This window comes from Chrysochloris asiatica, unplaced genomic scaffold (genome assembly GCF_000296735.1).
Source record: "Chrysochloris asiatica unplaced genomic scaffold, ChrAsi1.0 scaffold00034, whole genome shotgun sequence".
In the NCBI taxonomy this organism is placed as follows: domain Eukaryota; kingdom Metazoa; phylum Chordata; class Mammalia; order Afrosoricida; family Chrysochloridae; genus Chrysochloris; species Chrysochloris asiatica.
The window spans coordinates 6,807,506-6,813,667 of record NW_006408552.1 but is presented as its reverse complement, the minus strand read 5'-3'; the positions used below and the strand labels follow the sequence as shown (position 1 = coordinate 6,813,667).

General features: G+C 43.7%; 1 pseudogene; it reads right to left on the bottom strand.

Moving 5' to 3' along the window:
- Positions 1–1,028: 1,028 nt before the first annotated feature.
- LOC102819598 lies at positions 1,029–1,780 on the bottom strand (annotated as a pseudogene).
- Positions 1,781–6,162: the final 4,382 nt, after the last annotated feature.

Sequence of the window (6,162 nt, the reverse complement as noted above, 5' to 3'; positions counted from 1 at the left end):
GGTACCTCAAATCTCCATTCTTAGCAGCTGAACATGTTTACCATTGGGACTTCTTGCTATGTTGTTGTTAAGTGCTATAAAGTCAGTTCTGATTCATAACAACCCTGTATAGAGTTTCTGAGGAGCAGAGCGGCTGGAAGGTTTGAACCACCAACACTGTGGCTAGTAGTCCAGTCCTTATCCTACAGAGCTATGCCCAGACTCCCTGGGCCACAGTAAAAACAAAGTTTCTGGCTTAGTAGATCTGCCCTGTAAGGTTTCCAAAGATGTCATCTTTCTGGAAGCAGACTATCTGTCACAACTTTCTACTGCAGAGCAGCTGGGGGGATTTGAATCACTGATCTTTTAGTGAGCATCTGAGTGTTTCATCGCCACATCACCAGACTCCTTGGATTATAGGTGTTGTTGTTGTTAGGTGCCACCAAGTCGGTACCAACCCATAGCGACCTTATGCCCAGCAGAACGAAACACTGCTCAATCCTGGAAGAACCTCACTACTGTTGCCACGCTTGAGTCCTTCGATGCTGCCACCTAGCCGATCCATCCGTTGGGGGTCTTCCTCTTTGTCTCTGACCCTCCATCCTACCAAACATGATATCCTTCTCCAGTGACTGGTCCCCCCTGACAATATGTCCAAAGTATGAGAGACGAAGTTTGTCCATCTTGGCCTTCAAGGAGCACTCTGGCTACACTTCTTCCAAAATGGATCTATTGATTCTTTTAGCAGCCCATGGCACTTTCAATATTCTCTTCCAACACCGTAACTCAGAAGCATCAATTCTCCTACAGTCTTCCTTATTCACTGTCCAGCTTTCGCATGCATATGAGGTTATTGAAAATACCATGGCTTGGGTCAGGCTCACCTCAGTCCTCAAGCTGACATCTTTGCTCTTCAACACGTTAAAATGTCTTGTGTATCAGATTTCCCTGATGTAATACATCATTTGATATCTTTTATTTGTGTGTGTGTGTGTTTAATATCTTTAATTATGTAAAGATTTGTTCATTCACATCTCCTAGAGAACATTTCACTCATTGCTCTGCTTGGCAGCCAGTCTCTTATCTCTCTCTTCAGCAATGGTAAGGCAGATACCTTTTCCTTGGGGAAGAGAAATCCATGGTTTATTGCCCTTGCCAGTAACGAAAATGTTGGAAAGTCGGGTGGCAAAGCTGTTGCCATTGGCATCTTTCACATGAGCCACATCAAAAGAGCCAAGATGTCTCTCTCTGTTAGTGATCACCACCAATTCTTCCCAAGTTGGCACCTCCAGTCACCATACACAAGTTACCAGTGTCAAACTTGATGAAATCAGTAATCTTTCCAGTCTCCAAATTAATCTGAATGGTATCATTCGCCATGTTGAGGGGATCAGGCTAGCGTATGGTACAAGCATCATGGGTCACCAGATGGGGGATTCCTTTTGTGCCCACAAAGATCTTTCTTACTTTGCACAACTTGTACTTCACCTCCTCAGGTGTAATACGATGAACATAGACCAGACGGAAATGTTCTCCGGTTTTGTCAATGCTGATAACATCCATAAAACCAGCAGGATATGTTATATCAGTTCGGACTGTGCCATCAATCTTAATGAACCGCTGCATACATATCTTTTTAACTTTATCTCCTGTCAGGGCATACTTACGTCTGTTCCTTAAGAAAATGATCAGTGGGAGGCATTCTCTCAGTTTGTGGGGGCCAGTGGATGGGCGTAGAGCAAACACACCAGTCAATTTGTCCAGCATCCAATGCTTGGGGGGCAGCCACACATTTAAGATGTTTCTTGAGCAGGAAAGAGCCATCGTTTGAGATCTTGACTGCTGCTTCCATGAGTGATGATAGTTGATCCAAAAAAAATGAAGTTCTTGACAACTTCAATCTTTTCTCCATTAATAAGAATGTTGTTTATTGGTCCAGTGGTGAGGATTTTTGTTTTCTTTACATTGAGATGTAATCTATACCGAAGGTTGTGCTCTTTGATCTTCATCAGTAAATGCTTTAAGTCCTCTTCGCTTTCAGCAAGCAAGGTTGTATCATCTGCATATCGCAGGGTGTTAGTGAGTCTTCCTCCAATCCTGATGCCATATTTTTCTTCATATAATCCAGCTTCTCGGATTATTTGGTCAACATACTTGAATAAGTATGGTGAAAGAATACAACCCTGTCACACACCTGTCGTAATTTTAAACCATTCAGTGTTCCCATGTTCTGTTCGAACAACTGCCTCTTGGTCCAGATCCAGATTCCTCATGAGCACAATTATGTGTTCAGGAATCCTCGTACTTTGCAATGTTGTCCATAGCTTGTCATGAGCTACACAATTGAAAGCCTTTGCATAGTCTATAAAGCACAGGTAAACATCTTTCTGATATTCTTTCAGCCAAGATCCATCGGACATCAGCAATGATATCCCTCGTTCCACGGCCTCTTCTGAATCTGGCTTAAACCTCTGGAAGTTCTCTGTCAATGTATGCTTGCAGCCATCTCTGTATTATCTTTAGTAAAACTTTACTCGCATAGGATATCAAAGATATTGTCTGATGATTTCCGCATTCCGTTGGGTCACCTCTCTTTGGAATAGGTATAAATATGGATCTTTTCCAATCAGTCGGCCAGATAGTTGTCTTGCAAATTTCTTGGCATAGATGAGTGAGTGCCTCCTGTGCTTCCTCATTTCTTGAAAGATTTCCATTTTTATTCCAACAATTCCTGGTGCCTGGTAGACTCTCCATAAGCTCAGTCTCATTTTTTTTTTTTTTTTTGAAGTTGAGCATCTTGTTTATCTCGGACCTCTGGTGCCACCATTCACAATGGCACAGAAAGATGCCCAGTCATGCCCTGGGCCCATGATGGGCTGTGGATGGGACCCTTGTGATCCGCAGGGCTTTCACTGGCTGATTTCTCCAAGTATTTTGTACATTTTAGTCAGAAGCTTCCCTGAAACCTGTTCTGCATCATCACAGCCCGAGTCTCCACCGCATGACTGTGACTCAAACTCAGATTTCCAGTATGGAAGGGAACATTCTACCACCCAGCTCCCCCATATCTCCTGTTAATTGAGGAATGGCTCCTACATTAAATAGACCTACACTCCTTGGAGTGATATCAATGACAACTCAAAGGAGTGAATAATTGCTCCATCAGCTCTGCTTTGCTTTAAAATGCATTGATGTATTCATGTTTGAGTAGGGGTTTGCTCTTTGTGAGATTCGTGTCACCTCATACAAAGTATTGAAAGTCTGGGCTCACTATGTTGTTACGTGCCATTGAGTCGGTTCCGACCCATAGCGACCCTGAACAAGGTTTCTGAGGCTGTAAATCTTTACAGAAGCAGAAAGTTTTATCTTTCTCCCGCAAAGCAGCTGGTAGTTTCGAACTGCTGACTTTGCGGTTCGTAGCCCGATTCCTAACCACTACGCTACCAGAGTTCACTCTAGCCCCCTGCTGACTATGTTACAACTCCCAGCTCCCCAGGGATTCAAGATTGCCTACCCACCATCCTTGGTTTATAGTGTTTGTTTGCGTTACCCACAGGATAAACCTCAAAGCTGGCGCTTCCATCGTCCATCCTCCTGCTCTCCTTCCCTTCCTACTCATCTGCCTTCCTTTCTTTATATCTCCTTTGTCTGTCTGTGTTGTTTGGTTTTGTGGTACTGGAGTTTATAGTTATTGGCATCATTTAACAAGTAGAAGATTGTGTCCTGATTCCTGGCTCCTCCAGATATCCATGAAGAAATGTGTTAGCTGAGAGCACAGGCACTATGTTCATACCTGGCAAAGGTGGCACCATTGTTAGTTGCCACCGAGTTGGCTCTGACTTATGGTGACCTTGAGCATACAGAATAAAACATCACCCAGTTACCCAGCTCGGCTTGATCCATCTTCATCATCAATAGTCTGCTCTAGTCCATTGTTTCTGCTACTGAATATTTCGAGTGTCTTCCAACCTAGAGGACTTATCATCCAGCGCTATATCTGATAGTGTTTTATTGTCGTACACAGCATTTTCTACAGAATTTTCATTTGCTAAGTTTATAAAGTAGACTGCCAGGCTTCCTAGTCTGTCTTAGTCTGGTACCTGCCCATCGTGGGTGATCCGGCTGGTATTTGAAATCCTGGGGGTATTTCAAATACCAGCCAGCAACATGCAAGCTATATAATGTGACAAATTAGCAGATGGTGGTCGTTTGCAAAGTTGTTGTTGCTGTTGTTGTTATGCCATCGAGTCAACTCTGACCCATAGTGACCCGGTATAGTGTTTCTGAGGAGCACCTGGTGAGCTTGAACCGCCAACCTTGCAAAGTTAGCTGGAGCTAATTGACCAAAGGGTCCCCTCTTGGACGAGGCCTGTATTGTCCACACAGTCTCAGTTCTCAGACACTCTGTTGTCTCCCGACACCCAGATGGGACCTGTGTGCCCCCCACTCCTTCATGCTACAGATTCTTAGTGACCCTATAGGACAGAACACAAGTGTTCCTTATGGTTTCTGAAACTGTCAACCTTTATGAGAGCAGACAGCCTCATCTTTCTCCCTCAGAGTGCTTGATGAGTCTGAACTGTTGACCTTCTGGTACTCAGTTAAGTGCTTAACTGCTGCACCACAAACTTACTGCCATCAATTCTGACTCATAGGGTTTCCAAGAAAGCCTCAGCTTTCTCCAAGGGAAGGTTGGTAGGTTTGAACTGCTGATCTTGCAGCTAGCAATCCAGTACTACTTACCTTATATGTGTATGTGTGTATATATATGTGTATATATGTAAGTGTGTATATATATATATTTGTTAAGTGGTCGGTTCTGACTCATAATGATCTTGTATAGGGTTTCCAAGGAGTGGCACATGGGTATGAACCACCGACTTTTTGGTAAGCAGTCCATTGTTTATCCTAGAGCACTACCTCAGGACTCCCTCTCTCTATCTATATGTTGTTGCTGTTAAGTACCATGGAGTCAGTTCCAACTCATAGTGACCCTGTGCAGGGTTTCTGAGGCTGTAAATCCTTACGGGAGCAGAGCACCTCATCTTTCTCCCGCAGAGCCGCTGGTAGTTTCGAACTGCTGACCTTGAGGTTAGCAGCCCGATCCTAACCACTAAGCTACCATATGTAAAAATTGTAAAGGAATTTACTTCAGCAACCAGGAGCCCTAATGACATAGTGGATTATGAGTAGAGTTGGGCTGCTCATTGCAAGGTCAGAGTTCAAATCCACCAGGCACTTCATAGGAGAAAGATATGGCTTTCTGCTCCCATAAAAACGTATTGCTTTGGAAAAGCCATTAAGCTGACTTGTCAGCAAACAACCACCACAACCACTCCAGCAACCGTGAGGCTGACACATCGGAAACCTCAGAGCAGGTGGATGAGCAAAGAGGTTGATCCAAACTCTATAGGGTAGGCCAACAGACTGGAAAACCAGGCAGGGTTTGGTTATGCCATCTTGACATATTGTCTCTTTTTTCTTTTTTTTTTCCCTGGGAAACCTCAAACTCTGCTTTAAAGACCTTCCACTGACTGTATGCAGTTTAGGAAATTACTGCGGGTCACATCCTTTCCTTCATTGGATTGTAGCCGTGAACCACATTTACGAAAACACCTTCACAGCAAGAGTTGTGTGTGATTAAGGAACTGGCTTACGTAGCCTGGCCAAGCTGACGCGTGACACTAACCATCACAAGGTAGAAAAGGCATTTGCAATTTATTAAGCTACAAATGAGGGTCTTGATTTTCCTAACTGAAAACAAAAACCGGGTGTTTACAATCTGCCTAACTCCGTCAGCTTCTACTTTTCAGTTTACCTACCTCCATTGGCATTCTGCTATCTGGATTCCGTGGGCAGCTTAGAGAAATAGTTCCCTTGGTACTCTTATCTGTTCATTTATAGTCATCTTGTTGGGGTCACAGATAAGTACCCAACTCATTAGGCGCTGACCCCTACTGGCATAATCATCATAAACCACCATGAGCTCTTCCCAGTTCAATTGATGTGTAAACTATTTAAGGACAAGATGAAATGAACAGAAAAGATTTTCTGGGTTCCTTTAATTGCTTCTCAGGTGGCTCTCATTTACCAAGCTCTTGCTACAAGTAGCAACCAGAACTACCCTAGTGAAACTAATATGAAAGACCCAAGGACTTTGGGGACTATAGCTTGATTCAACAG